Source organism: Leucoraja erinacea, chromosome 12 (assembly GCF_028641065.1).
Source record: "Leucoraja erinacea ecotype New England chromosome 12, Leri_hhj_1, whole genome shotgun sequence".
Classification (NCBI taxonomy): Eukaryota; Metazoa; Chordata; class Chondrichthyes; order Rajiformes; family Rajidae; genus Leucoraja; species Leucoraja erinaceus.
In genome coordinates this window covers 1,673,968-1,687,494 of record NC_073388.1, presented here as the reverse complement: position 1 = coordinate 1,687,494, position 13,527 = coordinate 1,673,968, and the positions used below count along the sequence as shown (strand labels likewise).

General features: G+C 44.1%; 1 protein-coding gene across 2 annotated transcripts in view; it reads right to left on the bottom strand.

The window, feature by feature from the left end:
• klhl13 (kelch-like family member 13) overlaps nucleotides 1-13,242 on the bottom strand; it is a 166,380-nt gene extending 153,138 nt beyond the window's left edge. The window contains exon 1 of one of the 2 annotated variants that reach the window (XM_055643441.1): nucleotides 13,150-13,242. The gene's annotated coding sequence lies outside the window, so the exon portion shown is untranslated. The remainder of the gene's footprint in view (nucleotides 1-13,149) is intronic. The other variant, XM_055643444.1, reaches the window with a different exon arrangement.
• Between the last annotated feature and the right edge of the window lie 285 nt (nucleotides 13,243-13,527).

The following is a 13,527-nucleotide window of genomic DNA, read 5'->3' as shown; positions in this document are numbered from 1 at the left end:
ATGTTTAATTATCATTTACACAAGGTTAGGAGTAATGAAATGCCTACTTGCTTCTGCTTTACAGGCACATTAACACAACAAATTAATATATAACGATTAATACAATAAATTAACAGTTATCTATGGTAGGTGTAGTGTATTTGAGTACTTGGAACTGACTTAAAAGAACTCTCAGATACAGGAGTAAACTCACAAGCTACTTTATTGTAGGGCGCCACCATGAGTCTCCTCTAGCGCATGCGTCGCCTCGCACAAGACATAACATATGCTAATTACATTATATACATTACACTGCTCCCCCTTTAACTTGGAGGCAGGTTACACCGTTTACATTATATGCATTACACTGCTCCCCCCCCTTAACTTGGAGGCAAATAACACCATTTCTAGTACATTAAATATAATTGATTAACACAGTTGCAAAATTATATTATTACAGTCATCTTACATTACACCCTCATAACTGTAATAATCGTATCTAAACTTAGCACTTATAATGGTTCATTCCACTCATCTTTCTAATCACTCTAGCTCTACCTGTATCTCTGCCTCTTCCCTTTTTAAATATCCTAATCTAATTTGCAGATTTCTTCCTGTTCTTGATATTCTGCTAAAGTTAACATTTCCTCGGTTTCTGTTCTTTATTTGTAAGTGGGATCTGACACATGACTGCAGGTTTTCGTTTTTCAGTCGCTCAATTTACTGGCGCTGCGTATTTATCTGCTCTTGTTGTATAATGACATTCTGCAATGCATAAACATTTGTCCATTACTCAGTGAAGGGAGCTCCATGCTGGACTATACTGAAGTGTCCTAATTGCAATCGGTCCTGCATACTTTAGTCTCGACCGACAAGCCTCTCTTCTTTAAACTTTTCTGTTAACAACTTTTTGCTCATAGTCACACATTTATTTAACCGTTCTTTGCAACGTTTATGCCTTTTCTGCTGTTCGTCTATTTGTCCTCTTAAATCACCTTTCTGGTTATTCATCAAGAAGTAGGACCTATATTGTCCTTGCAATACAGCAGTGGCTTTGATTTGTGCTCTGTATATTTTTCTTACTACATAAGCACGGTAGTGATACTGCACTACAACTGCTGTATAAATCAGTTTGAGGAAGTCTTTCCTATATCCTTTAAGCCTTTTGTATCGTTTCAGCCTTTTCTGTTGTGCATCTATTTGTCTCCTTAGGTCTTTCCTATACCAACTCATACAGAGTACTGACTGCACTTTTACAGTAGCTCTCTTTTGCTTAACCACCATACTCTTGTAGGCAGTTGGAATGGTAATAGTTGCATCCCTCATTAACTGATATTGCACAAACTGGGAATACCCTATTTTACATGCTTTGTACCATCTCTGGATCGAAATGACTGCTTGTCAAATAGCTCTGTACCGTACCCTTAATCGGTAACCACGGTATGCAGCTTGCAGAGTGACTACAGCCGCCTTTTGCATCAAGAAATGCTTTCTTGTAATGCACATTCTTATGAATGACAATACAGTGTGCTGCCTTGGTTTTCACTTCCAATACTCTGGCTTTGATCCCGCGGCACAAGGCCTGAATACACACCACTGCTTCTCTCAAACTCTTATACTGTCTCACTTGGACATCTCTTATCTGGCATGCTCTGTATCATTGCTGTACCGCAATGGGAGACCAGCGTAGTTTCTTAAAATACTGACGCTGTTTATACATCTGATAATAAGTCTGTATGACCTTGACAGATTTATGCATGCCCCGCAGTTGCCTTCGAACAAGCATTCCACGGTAGGCTGCCTGAAGCAGTACAACGCTTCTGCGTACCTTCATGTAAGTTTGGCGGTCACTTTCCATTTGAAGGTGTGACCTATAATGGATTTGTACTATTATAGCTGCCAATCTCATTGCCTTGTATTGACGGTATACTCTGTGCCTTCTAAATGCTGCTTGTATTACCGTTGCTGCCTTCTGTTTGTTCTGGATTTCTTTCCGTACATTCATACCCCTGAATGCAGCTTGAATAGCTAGGGTTGCCCTTTGGATGGCAATTTCTCTTTGCCTTTGACTTCTGCCACTTTGCATTTGCCCTTTGTCCCTTAGCACTTGACTTGTGTCCCTTAGCACTTGACTTGTGTCCCTTTGCACTTGACTTGTGTCCTTTTGCACTTGACCTTTGTCCTTTTGCACTTGAACTTGGTCCTTTGAAAGACTCTGCCCTCTTTAGTTCAGGCTCCTTGCCTCTGGATACCCTTGGAGGTTTTGGCGAGAAATGAGCCATTAAAGCCTCCTTACACTCATACATTTTATCTGTGGGCGCTGCTGGCAGCAGTAACATAGGTAAGGTTTGATAACCCTCTCTTCCTAAGCCTAATATGAACCATGCTCTCTTCTTCTCCACTGCAACAATATCATTGGAAATGAAACAAGCCTCCAAGACTTTGGTCCATTTCTCAAAATTACACCCAGAATCTAACTGGGGCACGTTTCCTACAATTTGAAAAGCCATGCTACCTGCTGCTATTCAGGTGTACTATCTTCTTTTCTCTCACTGTGTATTCTGCACTAGACTTAATCCTTCTACACACTAAGAAGTGATCCAGCCCACTGACTATTACTAATTCTTATAATAATAGATTTATACTATTAACCAACATTTCATGTTAATAGACATTTAGAACATTTTAACCATATTCCTGCTATGCACACAGATTTACTGTTAATAACAGTGACCAATGCATTACATCCAAACAGTCCCGCTTTTACTGTGAAGGAACAGTGACCAATGCATTACATTGAACAGTCCTGCTTTTACTTTGAAGAATTTCACCGGTCCAGCTTGTCGGCCTATGGACTCCATTGCCTTCTCGACCTGTCCCCACCGGTACTTTTGCTGCTGGCCTCGCCAGACCTCCACTTTTGCTGCTTTTGCTGGCTCCTCCGGGCTTCACCGTTACTTTGGCTGCCGCTGGCTCGCTGCCAAGTCGACTACTGCTGCTCTGCTGACTTGCCTGCCGGCTGGCTCCACAGCCCTCACGACCGGGCTGACTCTACTCCCGACCGGGCTGAAGTGCTTGAGTGCTGTCCTGTTCTCTCGTGCGGACCCACTCTTTGCTCGGGGCTGGACTTCCTCTCGCGTCCGGGCTTTCCCCCTCGGCCAGTCCGCTTCTCTTGCGCGGCCGGACCCTCTTTTCTGCTCACGGTCGGGCTGACTCTACTCCTGACCGGGCTTTCTTTCACGACCGGTCCGCTTCTCTCGCGGCCAGTTTTGTTTTACTCTGCCGGTCCACTTCTCATGCGTGGCCGGGCTTTTTTTTCCTCGCTGCTGGTCCGCTTCTCACGCCGCCGGCTTTCTCCCTCGACCGGGTTGACTCTTCTCCCAGCCGGGCTGACTCAGTTTCATCGGTGGCTTCACTGGACCTGTCCGTGACCTACCTGGTACTAGGCCCTCACTCGACGTCGTTTGCGGCTCCTGGGCCTGGCTGTGGGCTACACAGCCCTGGAAAACGTCCGAAGTCGGTGGCAGCTACTGGGCCTCTTCTGCCCCTTTGCCTTGGCTGCACAGCCCTGGAAAATGTTCCAGGTAAGTTGACACTGTCGCTGTCCTGCTGGTTAGGCTTCCAGCTTTCGGCTGCTTTCTTCAGTGACACTTACTTACTGCCCCACTTGTTTTCCTTTGCTTCCTGTTCCGACCTTTCTTTTCTTTGGCGCCAATTCAAAACCATTTGGCGCCAAATCTTTTGGCTTGGTGCCGTTCCACTTTGTTTCCCAACACAACCTTTTTTTTCTGACAGTCCTTCTTTTTTCCTTTTCTGTTCTTTTATCCTCTTCATGCTGTTGTGTGTTTTGGTGTAACAATTCACCTAAAACTTATACAAAGACTATTCAGCTTGAGCAATTTGACAAAAGGAAAACTCAGTCTAAAATGAGTAACAATCCGAAGGACGACATCTTGCCACAACATAGAGATAGCCTGACAAAACTCGCCGACTTGTATAGCTGATGTTTTAAATGCAGTCCCCGGCATAGAGGGATCTGCAGGCCTCTCTTGTCCAGCTCGCAAACAACTGCGACACAACTCCATATCTATAGTTTAAACTGTTAAACAATCCCGTGTGTTGCAAAACAGTCCTGTGGGTGAGTTCACAAACTCTATCCCATCCTCGTGGCCAATTGTAGTGTATTTTGGGTACTTGGAACTGACTTAAAAGAACTCTCAGATACAGGAGTAAACTCACAAGCTACTTTATTGTAGGACGCCACCATTAGTCTCCTCTAGCGCATGCGTCGCCTCGCACAAGACATAACATATGCTAATTACATTATATACATTACAGTAGGTAGTTCAGAGCTGAGGTGGGGTTGTGTTGAATCGTTCAAGAGTCTCTTGCCTGATGGGAAGGAGCTGTTCTTGAACCTGGAAGTAATGGTTCCCAAGCTTCTGTACTTTCTTTCCAATTGTCACAGCGAGATGAGAGCATGGCCAAGGTGGTGTGGGTGTTTGATGATATTTGCTGCCTTCTTTAGGCAGCTGTTCCTGTAGATCCATTTGATGGTGAAGAGGTCAATGCCTGTGATGGAACGGGCAATGCTACAACTCTCTACAATCTCCTTCATTCTTGCGCATTCATTACTGAATCACGTCATGATGCAACCAGTCAATATGGTCTCTACTACGTCTGTAGAAATTAGATAGTATTCAACGACCCGCCAAATCTCCTTAAACATCTCAGAAAATGGAGGCATTGATGTGCTTTCATTATGATGTGCAGAGTGCCAGACAGATCCACAGAGATGTTCATGCCCAGGAATTAGAAGCTGCTGATTATCTCCACCGCCATCCTACTGATAGGTTCATGGATCCTCGGCTTTCCCTTCCTGAGAAATCAGCTACTCGATCTTGCTAATGTCAAGAGCAAGATGGTTGTTCTGGCTCCATTCAGCCAGATTATCGATCTTCCATTGGTGAATTTAAAGATAGTATTGGAGCTGTATCAGGCTACCAAGTCATGGGTATAGAGAGAGTAGAGCTGGGAACTGAGCAGAGTGTTAGGTGTTCCTGTGCAGGTAGTCACCAAGGAGGAGTTCCTAATTTTGTAATAATAGTTCATAACCTCCACAAATAGTTGACTGGTTGTAAAGTGCTTTTGAACAAGTGGAAATTATAAAATACGTTTCAGAAATTGGTATCTTTCTCTTCTGAACCATCATCCACCATACAACCTTTTGAGATAACTGAGGCTCCAGATTGTGAATCCAACACTTCCCTCTATTCAATATGCAAGCAGACATTACCCAACTGACATTCCACTGAAGGATATCACTTGTACTGCACACTTTTAGCAGATTGTTTGAAAATATTATCTGAAATCTGGAATTAGAGAGTAGCAGTCGCAAACTATTGCCAAATCAAGATACAGTTGGCTGTGACCAACTAAGAGTTGGTTTATATCAGGGAATTACAATCACCACTCAAATTATGGGCAATACATTCATAGATGAAATCTCTGCCAGTTAAACTATATTCAAAATCAAGCGGAATTTCATTGGCAAACTCTCCTGCTTCCCAATTATTTTAATTTGTCTTATGCGGAAATATGTTTGTTAAGTGCATAGAAGAATGAGCTTAACAGTTCTTTAGCCTGGGAGATCAAAGTGCTTTTATTGCCTTTACCTCAGACTAAGCCGATCTACGTCCACGTCTGACAGTTTATTACCTCAGGGGCATTTATGGAATTGATGTTCACAGCAGATAAACACTTTGTGAATGTATTGTGATCTCCTGCTCCCATCAATCCACAACTGCTGAATTGTATGCCATCTGTTTCTGCAATCTTTACCCACCTCATTTGAGAGCAAACAGTGAAAGAACATGTAGCTGGGATATTGAAATTGTTCCTGTTTTAGTCATATTTTACCTTTAAGTTCAGAGTGCTAAATCTTAAAAATTAGATTTGCATTTATCTAGTTCATTGCAGAACACAGTTTGTGCCAAAGTGCATTTAAAACAAAATGAAGTGTTTTTGAATTACAGTCAATCATAAATCCTCATTCATTACTGTGAGTTGATCAACTCTGAACCTATTTGTACACTGTACTGTTAAACCAAAGACCTCTTTGTACATGTGTGAGAAAGAACGGCAGGTGCTGGATAAAATCATACGTAGACACAAATGCTGGAGAAACTCAGCGGGTGAGGCAGCATCTATGGAGAAGGAATGGGTGAAGTCTTCAGTCTGAAGAAGGGTCTCGACCCAAAACGTCACCCATTTCTTCTCCCCATAGATGCTGCCTCACCTGCTGAGTTTCTCCAACATTTTGTGTCTACCTCCTTGTACATGATCATTCACCCCTTCACTATAACTTTGATGTCTGATGAAGGCAGGAGGCTGGAAAATGGAAAGACTGTGAAAGTGGTAGTGTGAGTTGGTATAAATATATTTATTAAACTCAAATACCTGAATCTCGTCTTCTATCATATTAAACATTGGAGGCAGATGCTGTTTTGTCATTAATGTGGCAAGTCTTGTGCAATGGCTGCTCCACATTAAGGGAAATCATGCACAGGATCTTCCATTCTTATTAATGGTAAAATCATCGTCAACCCAAAAGGCTGCCTTAAGGAAAAAACCCGTCAGCCTATAATTTGCACTAATACCTCTCATCAAGACTTGAACATCATTCATACTCATCAATAGGTGGTCAGCACTGAATTAGGGTGACAGCCTCCACTCTGTATATTTTTAACCCTTAGTCTTCTTAGCCATTTTCCTCTATATCCAAATTTCATCCAGATCTCCAATTTGGAATTCTCATTCTTTCCCCACCATTCAGCGGAATCACCATTCTGCAAATCACTTCTTAAAAGACTCCCCCATTTGCCCTCCCTAAAAACCTTCTTTACAAGCTATGCCTTTAGACTCATATCACATTTTTTTCTTTTGATATCTTTTAAATATAGCTCAGATAATTTTTTTTTGTATACGAAGGAATTGTAGATGCTGGTTTAAACCGAAGATACACACAAAATGCTGGAGCGGGACAGGCAGCATCTCTGGAGAGAAGGAATGGGTGACGTTTCGGGTCGAGACACTTCTTTAGACTTTTTTGTACGTCAAATATATTAAAAACCTATAAATTACTAAGAAGGAAAGAGGATCCTGAAGATGTTTCAAAAAATAAATCACTTCATAGCTAGAAATGCTGCAAGGTTTATGAAAAAATGAAATTTAAGTGACCAAGTGCGCAGGCAGATTTGGTTAATATTATATTTTTGTTTTAGTGATTTATATATAAGTTTAATTTGCTTAGTTTAGTTCAGAGATACTGCGCAGAAACAGGCCCTTCGGCCCACCGAGTCCGCACCGACCAGCGATCGCCACACATTATCCTACACCCACTAGGGACAATCTTTTTTTACATTTACCAAACCAATTAACCTACAAACCTGTACGTCTTTGGAGTGTGCGAAGATCTCGGAGAAAATCCACGCAGATCACGGGGAGAACGTACAAACAGCACCCGTAGTCAGGATCAAACCCAGGTCTCCGGCACTGCATTCGCTGTAAGGCAGCAACTCTACTGCTGCACCACCGTGACTGCCCTGTCATTTTTTGCTGTCATTCAAAAATATCATATTGGGCACGAGAAGACAATTTATTTATAAAGAGTCATAGAAGCATAAAAGTGATACAGTGTGGAAACAGCCCCTTCGGCCCAACTAGCCCACACGTCCCAGATACACTAGTCCCACCTGCCTGCGTTTGGTCCATATCCCTCCAAACTTGTCATATCCATGTACCTGTTCAACTGTTTCTTAAACGCTGACATAGTCCCAGCCTCAACTACCTCCTCTGGCAGCTTGTTCCATACACCCACCACCCTTTGTGTGAAAACGTTACCCCTCAGATTCCTATTAAATCTTTTCCCCTTCACCTTATACCAATGTCCTCTGGTCCTCGATTCACCTACTCTGGGCAAGAGACTCTGTGCATCTACCCAATCTATTCCTCTTATGATGTTATACACCTCTATAAGATCACCCCTCATCCTCCTGCATTCCAGAGAATAGAGTGCCAGCCTACTCAACCTCTCCCTATAGCTCAGACCCTCTAGTCCTGGCAACATCCTCATAAATCTTCTCTGAACCTTTCCAAGCTTGACAATATCTTTCCCATAACATAATGTCCAGAACTGAACACAATACTCTAAATACAGTGTCAGAAGGTCTTAAACAACTGCCAAATGACCTCCTGACTTCTATACTCAGGCTCATGAAGGCCAATGTACCAAAAAGCCATTTTGACCACCTTATCTACCTGCAACTCGACCTCCAAGGAACCATGCACCTGTACTCCTGGATCCTTCTGCTCTACAACACTCCCCAGAGTCCTATCATTCACTGTGTGGGTCCTGCCCATGTTAGACTTCCCAAAATGCAACAACTCACATTTATCTGTATTAAATTTCATCAACCATTCCTCAGCCCACCAGGCTAATGGATCAAGATCCTGCTGCAATTTTGCACAACCATCTTCATTATACATATTCTATGGTATATGGACACACTGATCTGGTCTGTATTTATGACTACTATATCCTGTTGTGCTGCAGCAATGCAAGAATTTCATTGTCTTATCTGGGACACATGACAATAAACTCTCTTGACTTGACTTGACTATCTGCAAAACCACCAACTTTTGTATCATCAGCAAACTTGCTAATCTTGCCCTGTATGTTCTCATCCAAATCATTGATGTAGATGACAAACAGTAACGGACCCAGCACCGAACTCTGAGGCACATCACTCGCCTCCAGTCCGAGAAGCAGCCATCCACCATCAACCTCTGCTTCCTTCCATGAAGCCAATATTCTATCCATTCAGCTATCTCTCCTTGGATCCCATGCGATCTAACCTTCCAGAGAAGCCTACCATGCGGAACCTTGTCAAATGCCTTACTGAAATCCATGTTTACAACATCTATAGCTCTGCCCTCCTTGACCTTTTTGGTCTCTTCTTCAAATAGCTCGATCAGATTAGTGAGACACGACCTCCCACATACAAACCCATGTTGACTATCCCTAATCAGCCCTTGTCAGTCTAAATGCCTGTATATCCTATCCCTCAGAATACCCTCGAGTAACTTTCCAACTACAGATGTTAAGCTCACTGGCCTATTGTTCCCAGCATTTTCGCAGCAGCAATTCTTGAATAAAGGCACAACATTTGCCACCGTCCAGTCTTCCAGCATCTCTCCTGTATTAAAAGATGACTGCTAAATTGCAACAAGGGCTCAGGCAATTTCCTCTCCAGTTTCCCACAATGCCCTCGGATATATCGGAACAGGCCCTGGTGATTTGACTACCTTCACGTACCTTCAGCACCTCTTCGACTGTATGACATGATAACAATGATTACATGTATTAATATCTGTCGTAATGCAATAAAGGATAAAAAGCAGGTATCGAGATTTAATCAGGTAATGAGGTTTATTAATAGGGAGGAACAGAGGTGGAAATCATGGGGGAAAAGTATGAGGGGGCAAACAGGGAGATCACACACACAAAAAATACCACACAAGCAGACTTGGAAGCAACCAATGAGGAAAGCCAACCAAAAGTTATAGTTTATCGTGAGAGTACTTTCATTTCACTGCACATCTCGTATGCGTATGTGACAAATAAACTTGACTTGACTTGACTTGAGTAAGTGAAAACCAAAAAAGGGGAAGCTGATGCTTCAGTTGTACAAGGCACCAGTGAGACCACATCTGCAGTACTGGCCTCATTATGCAAGGATGTTAATGCAATGGAAATAATTCAGAGAAAATTGAATTCATTGTTTCATTGTCAGTATAAATGATAATTAAACACTCTTGACCATTACATAGAAGGGATGAGTTTTCTTATAAGAAAAGATTGGATATGCTGGGTTTGCATCCGTTAGAATTTAAAATAGCATGAGGGCCACATTATATATTCGGCACATTTTTGCTGGCCGTAGGAAAAAATAAAGAAATGCCAGTTTTGTAGATTTCATGAACTCAAAAAAGAACTTAAGTAAAACAAATGGAAGAAATTCAAGACAAAATTTGTAGCCATCAATCAAGGTTAACCGACAAAATCATAAAGTTTTGCAACCACATTAATGGGAAGGATGGAACTGCTTTCTTGATTTCAAAATTTCATTAAATTGAGGATCCAATTTTGAGGAGCCAATTATGAGGATGGACTTCAAATGCTCAAGTGAATAATTCATTAAAGAATTCTATGTTACTGCACAAATGCATTGATGAGCTAAACCAAGAGTCAAGAATCAAGAGTCTTTTATTGTCATATATCCCAGATAGAACAATGAAATTCTTACTTGCAGAAGCACCATGGAATATGTAAAACCACGATTCTATAACGTGTATCCATGTACTCCAGAAGTGCTTCCTGATCTGCTGGGCTACTCCAGCACTTTGTGTCCTTTTTGTAAACCAGCAACTGCAGTTCCTGGTTTAGACTTTGGACTTTAGAAATACAGCATGGAAACAGGCCCTTCAGCCCACCAAGTTCACACAGACCAGCGATCACCCTGTACACCAGGGACAATTTATAAATTTACCAAAGCTAATTAACCTACAAATTGGGAGGAGTATTTGGGAGGAAACCGGAGCACCCCGAGGAAACTCATGAGGTCACAGGGAGAACGTATAAACTGTACAGTCAGCACCTGGTCTCGGTCGCTGTAAGGCAGCAACTCTACCGCTGTGCCACCGTACTGCCCCATAAGTGCGTTCAATCGCTTTTGTGCTGGATCTTAATCCAAGATAAAAGTGTCTAAGATAAAAGAAGAGTTGTGGATAGAAGATGGGAAGAAGTTGTGGCTATGACTGTCGGCGAAGGAATGGAATGAGGAGAGTGTGGTCCTACCAAAGTGGACAACAGGAGAGACACTGAAGGGAGATCTCATTTCATAAGCTGAAGGCAGCCTGTGAACACTGAGGTGGGTAAGGTCACCTTATCACAATATTAAAGATATCATTAGTGACATTAAAGAAACCTAGTCAGAAAGATCCAAACCTAAAATTTAAGGTCAAAGCACCAAATGTAGGAAGAACTCAGTGGGCGAGGCAAAATCTGTGGAAGGATATGTGATGAGACAGGGATATAGTTGAAACGGGTTGGAGGGAAGGAGAATGAGGGAGATAAAAGCGAAATGAGGGACTCAGGATCATCTTTATTCCCCCCTTTTGCCGCTCCCCTGTTATCTTCCATTTATATACCTCTCTGGCTTTGCATTTCACTCCTCCTGTTTCCTTATCTGACATCACTCCCGATGAGTCCACCAGGGACTGACTCTCCTGGGAGATGGGTCTGCACCGACCAGCGATCCCCCAGAGAGCCAAGCTTGAACCCCCCCCCTCCCCCCTTTGCCCTGCACGCCGGCTGCAAGCCCGGGCCGACACCTCCGGCCACCCCCGGACAGGGATGGGGACAGCCCAGCAGCAACTCAACAACGCACAGAGACACGGGCGCTGACCCCACACAGCAGCACGATCTCGCTCAATCACCGGATGAAACGATGGTCTGATAACAGCAGATCTACTCCCAACAATGTTTATGGTGAGTTCCCAATGACCTGGGCATGTGCAGTCGGAATACCAAACTCGCTTACAGCCCGCAGCACGGAACGCGTTAAGAGCTTGCTGCGGGTCGGATAAAATCTCGTGGCGTGCCGGATGTGGCCCACGGACCATAGTTTGGAGACCCCTGGTCTAGAACACCATTTTGCTTCAACTGTCACAGCTTTTATTGATGATTTCTTCATAAACTAAAAAACTGTCTTCCTGATCTATGTGACAATGTAAATTACTGACTCTACGGAGAAAATGCCACACTTCACCACTTCTAAATTTCACTACACATATGCCCAGACCAATTTTGACACATTTTCAAAGATTTTTTGAAGTCAAGACTAACTTTAAACGAGACAAACATACCTGACCCAATTAACATTTTGCCAAAAACAATGGGCACAATACACCACACAAGCACATTTGAGAAATTAAATTGCTTCATGATGCCCTCACTTTGATGCCCTCCTTTAAACTACTCACAAAAAGTGAGTCTAATTATTTTAACCTTCTTTGTATCACTATTAACTATTTATTGCAAGTACAGTATTCAGTTTTTAAACAGCATGTTTTAAAATGAAATGCTCCACGATATCTTCATATTGTTTCAACTCACAAACTTTGTGACAGAACATCTCGTTCTCAATTACAAAATGAACACACTCCATAAAACAAAAACTGCAAACTAATTTGGATCTGCTTTTCTCTGTTACAAACTCCTGCATTTGCATATCACCCGCAGTCAAATCCAAACTTGCAGCTTTCCCGGGGAGGCCTTAATGGAAGGGCAGCTCAATTACAGCGTGACATGTTTACAGGGAAAACCTACATTAGAAATGTGATGAGAGAAACACAGTCGGATAATGGGGAGAACAAAACCATGGTGATCAATCAATCCATTGATCCCGTCACCCCTGCCCCCTGCCCACTCCAGAGCTCACACCTCACAATTCTCATTGATTCAATGGCATTTTATGGTAGGACTGTCACTGAACTACAAGCAAACAATAAGTTCACTGTACTTGGTACAGCTACAGTGCGATTTTTTGTTTGCACATACATAGTTCAGTGACAATCCTACTATACGCTGGACAGAGTAATGCCAAGTACAAGAGGATTGCCAGTGACCCAAGGCTCCAGCAACAACTAAATGACAACTCTGGGAGGTTGAGTGGGGGACCTGCCGTTGAAGTTGGGTGAAGTTTCTGTACACACAGGAGTGGAGGGGGGGCTGGATGCAGTCACTGCACTTTTGTTATTGCAGATTAAATGCCCTAACAGACAGGAAGTGTGTAAATACCCCCTTGACCGAGGGTAGGGAGGGGAGGGGAGGACCTGGGGCAACGGGCCGGTCGGCTGGGCCTGGTGCTGGGCTTGTACTCGCACCCGGCCGGCTCCTGTCAAACTCTGCCACGGCGGGCGGGCGGGTGGGAAGCGTCGGTCGGTCCGTCTTCCTCCCGGCGGCGGGTAAAGTGGGCCGGCTAAATACCCGCACGTCCATCCCTCCCTCCGCTCTACCCCCGACCGTAACCGGCTACTTGTTATTACCTCAGTGGGAGTGATGTCCCGGCCGCCGCCGCCGTCCTCCCCCCCTCCCTCCTCTGCTTCTTCTCTCTCTCAGTCGCTCACTCGCTCGCTCCCTCCTCCTCCTCCCTCCCGCCCGCCCGGCCGGCGATCCACGCGCCACCCCGCCTCCCCCCTGGCCGGAGCCTGACGTCACTTCCAGCGCGCGCCGCAGCCGTTGCTGCCGTTGGTGTCGTTCGGCGCGCGGGAGGCGCCCGAATCCCGCCCCGCCCCCACAGGTGGAGGAGGAGGAGGGGCAGTGTTGGTGAGGTGGGGGAGGGGCAGTGTGTTGGTGAGGTGGGGGGGGGGGGGTGTTGGTGTGGTGGGGGGGGGGGGGTGTTGGTGTTGTGTGGGGGGGGCAGT